This window comes from Gracilinanus agilis, chromosome 1, assembly GCF_016433145.1.
Source record: "Gracilinanus agilis isolate LMUSP501 chromosome 1, AgileGrace, whole genome shotgun sequence".
Classification (NCBI taxonomy): Eukaryota; Metazoa; Chordata; class Mammalia; order Didelphimorphia; family Didelphidae; genus Gracilinanus; species Gracilinanus agilis.
In genome coordinates, this window is record NC_058130.1 from 215,559,219 (window position 1) to 215,573,131 (window position 13,913).

Sequence of the window (13,913 nt, forward strand, 5' to 3'; positions counted from 1 at the left end):
ATGATTATTAAATCCATGAAAGCTGATAAAATCAACAAGGGAAACAGAATAGAGGGGTAAGAGAAGTCCAAGACAATGCGTTCTTAAATAGCAATGGCTCCAGGGCATGACCTAAATGAAGATATAGCAAAGGAGACAGAAAAAATAGTCAGATGTGGAGGAAAACCAGGAGAGATTAACATCAAGAAAACTGATAGAGAAGAGAATATTGAGGAGAAAAAGGTAATCAACAGTGTCAGAAATTATACTGAGAAATCAAAAAGGATGAGGAATGAGAGAAAGGTCATTCATTTTGGAAATGAAAAGATCATCAGTAACTCTGGAGAGAGCAATTTTGGTTGAATGATGAGGTAGATAATGAGACTTTAGGGTGAAGAAGAATGAGAGGAAGGGAAGTGGGGACATCCACTGTAGACAACCTGCTCAAGATGTTTAGCCACAAAAGACAGGCAATATTTTGGGATAATAGTTAGCAGGGACAGAAGAGTTAAATGTTCATTTTAAGGGGTGTGGGTTGGATGAAACATAGGTATGTTTGCAAATTGTAGGGAGAGAGCTGGTAGATAGGAAATAATTGAAGATAAGTGAAAGAATAGGGATGATAGAGGGATAATCCTAGGGAAGAAGATAGAATGGAAAGGGATCATTTACATGTTTGAGAGAAGGCTTTGTCCTGGTAAAGAGAAGGGTGGATATCTCTTCAAGCAAAATGAGTCAAGGAGGAAATAGTGGCAGAGGCTATCTGAGTGAAGTGAGATGAGGAGGGGTAAAGAGGGATCCCTAGGCAAATGACCTCAATTTTTTTCAGCAAAATATAAGGCAAGATTCTCAGTAGAGAATGAAAGAGGAGCCCTGGGAAGCTTGAGGAGAGATGAAAAGTTTGGAAAATTTCCTGTAGTAAGTAGGATAGTGAATAAATTAAGGAGGGTTAAAAGGAATGCCTTGTAGCAGTCAGGAACCAGTTGAGATTATGTAACATAAATTCATAGTATATCCAGTCAACATGTTTTCTCTGGCTTCATCCAAGGCACTGGATGGTGGGAGTGATACAAGTCTGAGGTTTGAAAAAGTTGAAAGTTTTAAGCTAGAAGAGAGATAGCAAGCCCTTTCTTCCTAGTATAGGGAAGAGAAAGTACCCAGGAGAGAACTCCAAATGAAAGTAGTATCTGCCAGCAGAGACAAGCTCCCCAACCAAATGCCTAATGGCTCATCACTTAGCAACCAACACAAGACCAGAGAAACACTAGGTGAGGATGACATGCCATGCAAAACTAGCAGGAAATAGATTTGATGGAAGTCATATGATGACATCACAGAAGATATTGGCAGGCCTGACTACTGCATCAGAAAGGCATGAATTGTCCTCACACATACACATTCCTTATTTGTGTCTACCATTCCATCTTAGAACGTGTGTAGTTCTAGGAAAATGTGTTCTAAATTTTTTTCATGATGGTTGTGGTGAGTAAGTAAATGTTCTACCATCTCACTTTTTTACTATGCCATTTCATTAAATCTTTACTTTGAACTTTTTGTTCTCTAGCTGACTAATAAAAGAAACACTCCTGTGGGGGCTTATAAAGTATGTTGTTGTTTTTTTTTCTTTTTAGTAAATGTAGGCTCATAGGTTATCAAGAGCCTAGGTAGCTTTTCCAGGGAACTCAAATACAAAAAAGGTAGTATCAAAAAAAAAAAAAAAGGTAGTATCAGTGATACTATATTAACACAAGGAATTTTTTCCCCTACATAATTTTTGTCATCCATAAGTCTTAATGTTTCTTAAATCTACAAAATGAGTGGTTCCGTCCATTCATGAGGTAAATAATTTGGTGCAATGAAATTTAATTCAACATTTACAAAGTGCTTGCTATGGACAAGGGACTGTGTTGAGCACTAGAAATATTAAGACAAAATGGCAAATTGTCTGCTCCCTTAAGGAGCTAACCTTTTATTAAAGAGAGAAATATAGCATTTATATAGATAATATAAGTATAATTTTAGGAGAGAGAGAGCACCAACAGCTAGACAAATCAATAAGATCATCATAGCAAAGCAAGTATCTGAGCAGATTCTTGAAGAAAAGGAGGATTCTAAGAAAGAAGAGTGATTAAGATCATTCTTGGCTTATGGAATAATCTAAGCAAAGAACCCCAAGTGGGAAGTGGAATGCTAAGTCTAGGGGAACAGCAAGTAGGCCACTTTGACCAATAAGTCAGTATTTATTTGCTTATGAACATACAAGATGGCAGTCCTGTTTTCATTAATACTTTATACTATTTTTAAAAACAAAACTGTATGAGCATATAGTAGATGATTAGATAAAATTAATCTGAATGAAGAACTTGATCAAATTAATAATTGCACCACTTAACTATAGATTCCTTGTAAGGTATCTTAGAATAAAGCAGCTCCTTCCTGGGGGGACCAAGTCTAAATGAGAGGCCTATTAATTAGAATGCCTTGAGAGTCAGGAGACCCAGATACTAGATTCTTTCTTGGGACAGGACTAACAAAACCTTAGCCTGCTCCAATGCTTTCCATAAAAAATGGATATCCATAACTCCAATACACTTACTTATACCTCTTATTCTGGATGCAGTGATCGAATCTCTATTACCATTACTTTAGAAGAGGGCATACCAAATTACTGCCCTGTAACTCCTTAGATAGACATTGCCTTCCTACTCCTTTATATATCTTATTTTCCCCTGTTAGAATATAAGCTCTTTGAGGTCAGTGCAAAGCTTCAGCATTTAGTACAATACTAGCATGTTCTGGTTCTATCAGCAAACATTTTCTTTGAATATGTGCTAGATGCTGGGCATATTCAAAGGCAAATAAAATAAAATCTCTGACATCCAAAAAGCTTACAGTTAAGTTGGGTAGACAAGGCAGGAACTAAACAAAGACCAATAATATCAGACTATCTACCAAAAAATCCTAACTTATGTTCTGTAGACTGCATGTTATAGCAGATGAACAAAGCGTTCGATCAACATGATGGAGTAGGAGGAAGGACAGATTTCTCATTAGAGAATCCAGGTTTGAATCATGTCTTTGCTATGTTTCAATGTTTCAATGACTGAATGAATGAAAAACTATTTATTAAGGGCTGACTATATACAATCACTGTGCTAAAAGCTGGGGATACCAATGCAAACAAACAAGACAATACATTCCCTTAGGATGTTTATATTCTAAGTACTGGTATAACTATATTAGACTATTTTCCACTTCAAGAAAGTTCCCAAGAAGAATAGGTGGGAGAAAATCCAAACTGTAAAATATCAGAAAACAATTGTCAAAAATTGTTACTACATGTAACTGGAAAAAAAAAGATGCTTACATTCTAAGAGGGAGGAAAAAATATGCAAGGAAAAGGAGGAGCGTTTTAGAAAGGAGAACCAAAGGGAGTAGGGACTGTAGGTAGGGAACAATTGATTACCATGTCCTTTCTTGGAAAGGAGGTATTGCGATTCCTGCTCTCAGAGCTGGGATTAGGGAGAGGGATGGCTCTGGATCTGAACAAGATCAGGCAAATGCTTGGGTGATGAGAATGACATGAAGAGAGATTGAGTGCCAGGATGAAGTAGAGGCATGACGACCACCAGGAAATAATGTAAGTCATAACTACAATAAGCATAACATTGATGGGCCTCAGTTTCCCCATCTGTAAAATTAAGATGTTGAACCCTCTTCTTGGCATTTAAAAAACGGGCTCTAACTTACCTTTCTGGTCCTATTATACATTATTTCCCTTCATTCACTATGATCTTATCAAACTGGTTTCCTTTCTGTTCCTGACACATGAGTGACATTTCTTCTCCTAATTCTGTGCATTTGTACAAGTTATTAGTAGTTACTTCATTTCTGGAAGGTATTCTCTTTTCATTCCTTCATCTTAGAAAGCTAGCTTCCTTTGAAACTCAACTCAAATACCACCTCCTACATGCTTTCCCTAATCTCTCCAGCTGCTATTACCTTCCCCCAAAGTATCTTATGTTTTATATATATATACATATATATATATGAATATATATATATATGTATATATTGTCTGTGTTGTTTCTCCCCTACCCCCTGAATGTGAGTTACATGAGGTCAGAGTCTGTTTCAGTTTTGTCTTTTTTTATGTCCAATGCCTGGCATCTAATAGGCACTCAATAAATATTTATTGATTATTCTTTCTAGTTACAAATATATGATCCTGTGAAGATACTTGCCTGCCTGGAGCCCACATTCTGCCCAAGGTCTGTGTATTCACAACAGAACATTTGCCTCATGCATTTGGAACCAGACTTAGCATTAAGGTGCTACTTATTTCTAGCCTCAAGCTCAGGTTTTGCCAGTGAAGGTATCATGGGGTGGAACAGCTGGATTATTAGCATTTGTTTTGGCTGGTATTGAAGCAGAGGCTTGCTGGCTTTGGCTTTGAAATGAAAGGATTCAGTTTGCTTTTCTAATCTGCCTGGAAAGCCGTCTGTGACATCTCCTTTACCTCTCAGTCTAGCCTATTTCCGCTGTGATTTGTCTTATTTGAGATGATTTTTTCCCTTCTATTCAGGAAAGATAGCAGTTGGAGGACATCCTAACAGGGCGATCCTTTCTGACATTCTAACTGGCACATTTTGTTCAGAGAATTTAAATCTCTTTCCATGGATATAAGTGTGATTTTCCCTACTCCTGAGAAAATGTTCAAAGAATGAATCAAGAAAAGAAGATGCACAGAAAGGGGCAGGTAGGTGGCTAAGTGGAGAGAGAGCCAAACCTGGAGGTAGGAGGTTCTAGGTTCAAATCTGGTCTCAGACACTTCCTACATGTATGACCTTGGGCAAGTCACTTAACCCCAATTGCCTAGTCCTTATCTCTCTTTTGCCTTGGATCTGATATTTAGCATGATTCCAAGACAGAAGGTAAGGTTGTTTTTTTTAAAAGATGCACTGGGAATATAATATGTTATTATTTAAGAGTCTTCTTTTGTAATGATTAATTTCTATAATTATATTAATTGATGAAAGGGATCTTAGCTGAAAGGGATCTTAGAAATTATCTGATAGAACCAGAGTTGAGCTGGTAAATGTTTAACAATTGTCTCCCCTGAAATGTATGTCGACACCCTTTAAAGTTTAGTTGACATCATTAACATTTTTACAGCACTTTGTTGAATTTAAATAACCATCAAAAGAAGAAATCAAGCCTTGATTTGTAGCATTTGACAATTTCAAAAGAGTAGATATCTGCTCACATAGAAAATTTAACAATTGGCTTTAGAGCCAATTCAAACTAACTCTAGCACACACCTGAGTAGAACACCATTATTTTTATAAATAAAAAGAAGACCTAGAGAGGAAGTCATTTACCTAAGGTCACATAGGTAGGATGCAGCAGACTTGCCTGTTGTCTAGTATAAGGCCTGGCACAGTGAAAGCGTTTAATAAATTCTAGCTGACCGATATGGAGTTTGAACCCATAGAATTCTTTCCACTATTCCACACTGCCTTTTCTTTTTTTTTTTTTAAATTTTAAACCCTTAACTTCTGTGTATTGACTTATAGGTGGAAGAGTGGTAAGGGTAGGCAATGGGGGGTCAAGTGACTTGCCCAGGGTCACACAGCTGGGAAGTGTCTGAGGCCGGATTTGAACCTAGGACCTCCCATCTCTAGGCTTGGCTTTCAATCCACTGAGCTACCCAGCTGCCCCCTGCCTTTTCTTTTTTAGCCCTTACTATTTTATTTTAGAATTATTACCAAGCATTGGTTCCTAGGCAGAAGCAGGGTACGGGTTAGGCAATTGTCCTGGGTCACACAGCTAGGAAGTTTGAGAGGCTATAGTTGAACCCAGGACCTCCCCTCTCTGTGCCTGGCTCTCAATCCACTTAAGTATCTAATGGCCGCCATGCTGCTTTTTTCATAGAGTTGGGGTAGGATGGACTAAGTGCATTTAGGGGGGCATTCAAATAGAGGGTTTTACGGAAAGGTACCAATAGGGATAGGAACAGAACCCATCCATATCCAGCTACAAGGCACTCCTAAATGAGGAAGTTCCCTCTAACAAAGCAGGTCAACTTCTTATCTCAGAGAATTGCCAGAGCATTGAGAGGTCAAATCACTTGCTCAGTCCCATAGCCAGTATGGAGGAAAGGCAAGACTTGAATCCAAAGGTTCCTGGTTCCAAGCCCACTATCTCTCTTCTTCAACAATCTGCCTCTCTTATGGAGAGCTATGAATCACAATTTCACAAATTTGGACGACAAAAAAGGATGGTGATCTATACCAGCAGAAGGATTATCCATGGTGAAGAGATCACATTTATCTGTATTTAAGCATAACAACAAGTATATAAATCCCACATTCATATAATAATAAGACTGAAAGATATTCCAAAGTCAAAACTTAATGGAAAGAGCACATTTCCAGTCATTAATACCCATGCCATAATAATCTTAACATATACTTTTGGCAATACTAAGATGGTGGGCAGATCTTGAAGCTTAAAAAAAAAAACTGACACAAGATCAACAGAACATAGGTTTTGTGATCTTACTGTAGCTAAAGAAAGATGAATACTTGCTCTTCCAAAAAGAAGAAAGGGGCAGCTAGGTGGCTCAGTGGAAACAGAACTAGACCTAGAGAGGAGGTCCTGGGTTAAAATCTGCCTTTAGATAGTTCTTAATTGTGTGACCCTGGGCAAGTCTCTTAACCTCCACTGACTTGCCCTCACTACTCTTCTGCCTTGGAACCAGTATACATTATCGATTCTCATAAAGAAGGTAAAAGAAGTAGATATTAAATGATAATAAATATATAATATAAATAATAATATATTTTATATATTATACAAATATATAAATATAAAGTAATAATAACAAATATACAAATAATAAAAACCAAAACATTAAGTAACACAATTCATTCTACTATCCTCTATAGAGACTTTGAAATATAAACAGAAAAGTCAAGGAAATCATGAGGATATTGAAAATTTAAAATATTGCTAGCCTGGAACTTTATACCTTCCTATCTGAATCTTTAACTTTTAGTAAGAGTTGCTTCACATTAACAGAATTGCTAAATCAATCAATGTTATCTCTGCAGACCAGTGTTTCAGGACTCCTGCTAACCTTTCATATTTACTGTAATGGTCTCAGGATACATGAAGTCCCAGCTATACTTCACCCTCAATATCATTCCCCTACTTTTCTTTTGTATCCTCACTAAAAGGATGATGGATTGGATTCAGGCTATGATGATGATGATGATGATGATGATGATGATGATGATGATGATGATGATATTTATTATAATAATAGAAATATAATACCAAGTAATAGTAATATATACTTACAATTATATTAATCATTCTTCTTCTTCTCCTTTTATATAGTGTTTTATCATTTCCAAAATCCTTTCAGTGCACAGTTTCTTGTCTTCAAATAATCTTATAGGTCCATGTTGGTGAACCTATGACACATGTGCCTGAGGGGGCTGCTCCCCTCCCCCTCTCCACCACACCTGAGGACATTTCTCACATGACCCATCCCTCTGCCCAGCAGCCCAATGAGAGCACTTCCTCCCTCCCCTCTCTGAGGTAAGGGGGTGATTCACATGTAGCATGACAATGAAGTTTAGGCACTTGGTCTCTAAAAGGTTCATCATCACAGCTATAGGCTTACATGTGATTTTCATCATTTGGCAAAGAAGACAATTGAGAATGAGGTTAAATGACTTGCCTGATATCACATAACAATAATTAATGGCATCTCTGTGTTACCCCTTGGAACCTAGGCTTCTTAACTCCTAGAAATCCAAAAATCCAAATCTTACCTGCAAACTTCATTTTCAACTCTCTTTAACTAAAACTATAGCTAACTGAAATTATTAGAAGTTACTTTTGTACTTCTTTTCCTGATAAAACCTACCAGTAAACATTTTTAAACACCTACTAAATGGCCAGAAAGTAGGAGGTAGAACAGTGGAATCACTAATGACATAATTAGGGCTAGAGTTATAGCTAGTATCTTTTATGTTTGGGACAAATAGTATGAATGAAAATCACCTTCAAGTCAGATTTTCAAAGGTGTCATCTGGGAGGAAAGAAAGACCTATAAACTGGATAAACTGGAGATTGGGGAGCAACACCTTAAGATCACTGCTAGAGAAAATACCACCAGAGAGGTAACAGAGAAGGGCTGGGGAGAAGTTAATTTAGAGAATTGCCTCTGGGGAGAGGAAACTCATCTGGTAGTTTCATATTTTAACTAATTATTCTTTCCCACGAGGTGTTAGATTGAATTATTTCATTCTATTGAAAGGATACAAATGTTTCCAGTACCTTGTAAATTTTGGCATCCTGGGGAAAGCCCTAGTTATGGTTCAAATTAGTGTCTTTTCCCATTAGATCACTTCGTCTTCAGTATGAAAAGCTGTAGAATGACCCACAGACCCTTTAAATCTAGAGAAAACATTTTAAAAAAATCAGTGTTTTCTCTTTCTTCCACTAGAGGGGGCAGAAACCCTAATTTTCATGGTTTATATTCTAAATAATGCCACCCAAGTTTCTGCAATAACCTGAACAAAAACCGTTATCAGGTCCAGAGCATGGGAAAATGAGTGCTTCATAAGCTTTGAAGCATATTTGTTCATAATTCATTCCCTCTCTTTCTTAATGGTTGGATTAAAAGGGAACATAACCAGGGTCATTCCCTGTCAAAATTGTAAGATAAGCCAAATTTATCTTCAGGCTCTCCATTCACATTTTTTCCTTGCATGCCCTTTTCTTAGTGGGTCTTAAACAAGGACCCTTAGACCTTCCCTCAATTCCCAGACCCCTAGCATTTTTCTTACAGTAGTAGTCAATGTTCCAGTCTTTCTCCAACTGCCAAGAAAACTTACCTGAATTAAACAGCCTGTTCTCTAAATTTATTCAAGTTACTGTGGTTAATAATGCCTCAACATTTACTCTTCCTCTCCAATATGAGTTGCAAATACCATAATGTGAATACTGGAGCATAGAGTGGTTCGTTCTGACTATTCTCTCTCAGTTTCTCTTTTCCAATCATGATGCAAAGAGTCCCACTGACCTCAAAAAGCCTTTGTTCAAGATAGGGTCAAAAAATGATAGAATATAAGAATTGGAAGATTCATCAAAGTTATCTACTGGATTCCAATTTTCTACACAGTGAAGGGATCTTGGCACAATTTAAAAACAACAACAATGACTTATGGGGCAAATGACCTGTGTGATCTAGGGGAAATGACTTAGTTTTCTTTTTTCTTTCCTTTTCTTTTTTTTTTAACTCTTATTGTCTATCTTAGAATCAATATTTTGTATTGGTTCCAAGGCAGAAGAACAAAAAGGTCTAAACGATGGAGGTTAACATAGCTAGGAAGTATCTGAAGCTACATTTGAACCCAGGACCTTCTATCTCCAGGCTTGGTTCTCAATCCACTTTGCTTCTTCTCTGTCCCTTGCTCCTTAGTTGTTTTAGGGCTCAGTTTTCTCATTTGTAAAATTACAGGGTTAGACTAAATTGTTTTAGAGGTCTTATCCTGGTCTAGAGTCTTATTTCCCAATTATTAATGCTTCCTCTGCTAAAACACTCTACTTAAACATACTCAGAGTTTACCATCTTGTACTCTCATCCACATAGAGATTTGTTATGTTTACCAGAAGAATTTTTATGTTATTAGGTGATAAGAGGCATAAATCAAAGGAATAATGTTGTAATGGCCATAGGTGGGTGAGAATAAGTTTGTTGATTTTGTTGGGGAAAGGGAAGAAGAAAAAGCATCAAAGATAAAGGTAATTTCCCAGGCATTAGCCAAAGGAAGGTCCTTAAAATGTTATAATTTCAGGCCAAAGGGAAAATGAAGTTCTTGTTGTTGTTTTTTTTTCTCATAATAACTGAGATTACCCATTTGGTTATCAATCAACAAGTCAACAAATGTGTAGATTTTGTCATACACACACATACACACACACCAGGGACTGTCCTCAAGGGACTTACATTCTTAGAATGTCATCAGTAAGTGCTTACTGAAAGAACAAATGTCATAATTTAGTTCCTTGAGGTCAGGGGGTAGGTGGGGTTTTTTTTGGTTTTATTTTTGTCTTTGTAATCCTAGTTTAGCTCTGTACCTGGGATACCAAAATACTTTTTAATTTCAAATAATTAATTTCAAATAATAATAATATCTGATTTCTATAGTGTTTTCCTCACAACAAGAAAGTGATAGAATGGTCCAGTGGAAAAAAGTGTTGTGTGTAAAATCAGGAAGACTCAGGTTCAAATACTGTCTCCTACACTTACTTAGCTGCATGAACCAGGACAAGTCAGTAAACCTCTCTAAATTGCCAGCAACTCCCTAGGATTTCCCCAACAGGGTTGCAAATCAGTGAAGGGCAAAGAAATCACAGTATTTTCTTCCTAACTTCCTAAAGTAGTTCTTTTCTCATTTTATAACTAGAGAAATGGAGTGAGGTAAAACAGTTTTACTCCTGGTCACGAATCACAGACCATGAGTAAGTGCTTGAAACTTTTAAACCTAGGTCTCTCACTCCAGGGATAGATAGGTGGGACAGCAGTTAGAGTGCCAGGCTTGAAGTCAGGAAGACTCATCTTCGTGAATTTAAATCTGACTTCAGACACTTAATAAAAGATCTATTCTGATTCCTATTTTCTACAGATGAGGCATCTTTGACACAGAAAAAAAAAAAGTGAGATGCCCTAAGTCACATGTCTAGCTAGTAGAGACAGCTAAGATTAGAACACAGATCTCCAAATTCTCTCTTCTTTGTCTCATATGGTCTTGCCTCAAGTATGGAGTAACAGGCATCAAACTTACTTAGACACTCTGGTAGGAAGATGATGAAAGATGATTTTGAATTCGTGTGCTGAAACTCAAGAATCTTTTTTTGTGAGGTGATTTTTGGAGAGAAGTCTTTTTCAATTCTCTCTTTCTCCTCTAGATGGTGGAAGGTGATTAGTGATGAAAAAAACAAAATCAACTGGCTGAGCAGTCAGTTCTAGAGTTTATTTACTAGTTCTTGTGGCTTTGTCTTTATCTTCATCATTATCATCATTTATTGAGTGCCTACTGTATACAGGGCTCTGGACCAGTATTTAGGAGTGAGGACAAAGCAAAGGATGAATAAGGGGAAGCATTATTAAGCACTTTCCTCATTACCAAATGCTGGAGAACTACCCAACTTCCCAGCTGAAAGCTCAACATCTAAAGGAAGCTTTCTTTCACTGCTCTTAATTCCAATGGGTTTTTGTTTTTGTATTTTTGTCATTTTTTTTCTGCTTTCCATCCTGTATATGGCTTGCTTTGTACACATCTATTTGTTTTCATGGTGTTTCCCTTAATAAATTGTAAGCTCCTTGAAGGCAGGAACTGTGTTTCTCTCTCTCTCTCTCTCTCTCTCTCTCTCTCTCTCTCTCTCTCTCTTTCTCTCTCTCTCTCTCTCTTTCTCAAATCCCCAGCAATGATACATAGCAAGTGTTTAACAAATTTTATTGAATGATTAAGGATACAAATAGAAACATCAACAATCTCTAATATCAAGAAGCTCACACTCTAATAGAAAGAAGAGACCATCTTAGGGCTGGCCTTTAGTAAAATATAGAATATTATTAGATTTTTCTCTTTTCCAGATGACTCCCCCATTGGTCAATTTGGCTTGAAATTTCACTTTTGAAGAGTCATTCATTTGGGTGAAGCTCTTTAAAAAAAAGTATTGATGTGTTTTATTTTTACATTACAAGTATTTACAGACTCCACGAGGGGTCCCTGGCAAGGGTAAAACAAAACTAACAATACAGTGACTTCATCACAAAGTATAAGCAACATTCCACATCTATAATACTGTCCTATCTCTCTATTTTTTAAATTATTAATTGGTAGAAATTTAACCTCCAGAAAAAGAATTGATGAAGAAAAATAAGTAAGGCATAGTTTTAGATGTACTTTTTGTCAAATGATACCTTTTCTAATAGGGAGAGGGAAGGTAGGGAGGTATTTAAATGTCATGAACAAATTAATTAATTATAAAAAAGAAATTTATTTTCTTGCCTCCTATTCCTATTCTATTGGAGAGAGAGATATGCCTAGTCAAGAAAAACAAATTCCCCCATTGGCAGCATAATATATGCATTCATAAAGCATATACATACATATTACATACATATAATTCAATACCTTATATTCAACTAGGTAAATAAGTATGTATATATGTCATATAGATCTGTTTGTACATGTTTATCTATGTCTGTCAGACAAGTTGTATTTCCCCAGTATTTCCCCAACAACACGATAGTGTTCAATCACATTCATAGACCATAATTTATTCAATCCTTTCCACAATTGGTAGCTATCCCTTTAATTTCTAGTTTTTTTGTCACCACAAAAAAAAAGCCACTCTGAATATTTTTATACATATAGGACCCTCTCCTCTCTTTGTTTTCCTCTGGAGAGAGACCTCCTAGACCTCTGTTATATCTGGGTCACTGTTTAGTAGCTGTTTATAATTCTAAATTGCTTTCCAGAATGGTTGTAGCCATTCACTAGTCCTCTGGCAGTGTATCAGTATGCCTGTTTTCCCATAGCCCCTCCAACATCCATTAGTCTTTTGGTCATCTTTGCCAATTAGATGGGTATTAAGTGGAATCTTAGAATTTCAATCTTTGTAGTTCTCTAATTATAGTGAATTGGAGCATCTTTTTCATATAGTGGAATTTCTTCCCTTAAGGATTTTGTCTGCTTATTTCTTTTTAAAAATAAAAATATCTTTGAGAAGGTTAGTGCATTACTGTGAGAGGAAGTGAGCTAAAAGTCATTCATATCTTACCGTGAATTAATTTACTCCGATGCTTTCCTAAAAACTTCTAACAGAAATCAACTATCCTTTGTTTGGCTGGCCTCCAAGTACCCTCGCTCCAGATGAAGAAACTAGGACAAGCTCAGCTGATGCAATTCAGATAAACAAAACTAGAATGCATCTAATAGAAATCGCTTCATCTTTTTTTTGGTCTCCACACTAGTACACTGAAAGGAAGGGTAGCTGGGATCGTGCTCAGGAGACAGATAAGTCTCAGACTGACAAAATCTGTAGCACATCCAAGACAAGGAGGGCATCCCCTCAGACCGGCAGAGACTGATCTTTGCTGGAAAGCAGCTAGATGATGGTCACACCCTGTCTGACTACAACATTCAGAAAGAATCCACCTTGCATTTGGTTTTTCACCTCAGGGATGGCATGAAGATCTTTGTGAAGACCTTAACTGGCAAGACCATTACCCTGGAAGTGAAGTCCAGTGATACACTGAGAATGTCAAGACAAAGATCCAGAACAAAGAAGGCATCCCTCCAGAGCAGCAGAGTCTGATCTTTGCTGGGAGGCAGCTGGAAGATGATTATACCCTGTCTGACTACAACATCCAGAAAGAATCTACCCTGCACTTGGTCCTGCGCTTGAGGGGAGATGTCTAATTCCCTCAATTCTTTCAAGCTTTTGAGTAATTTCACTGCACTTTTCTTTCAATAAAGTTGTTGCATTCCTCCCAGACCCCCCCAAAAAATTCTGATACAAAAGATAGTGAGCTAAGCCCAAGACATCATGATGAGGCCACTGTACTACACCTCCCAATTTCTCCTGATCTCTCTCACCTAATTCAGGCAGATAGGTTGATGATATGCTATGCCTACAGTCAGGGACACCTAATTTCAAATTCTACCTTAACCATTTACTAGCTTTTTTATTCTGGGCAAGTCACTTAACCCTAATTGCCTAGCCCTTACCTCTCTTCTGACTTGGAACCAATACTTAATATTGATTCTGGGACAGAAGTTAAGAGTTGTGGATTTGTTTGTTTTTTACTAAAAAAAAAAGTTAGAGCTTGACCCTGCACCAAA

The 13,913-nt window shown here is 37.1% G+C and overlaps 1 pseudogene; it reads left to right on the forward strand.

Moving 5' to 3' along the window:
- LOC123249775 overlaps positions 1–13,490 on the forward strand; it is a 32,953-nt pseudogene extending 19,463 nt beyond the window's left edge.
- The last annotated feature ends 423 nt before the right edge of the window (positions 13,491–13,913 follow it).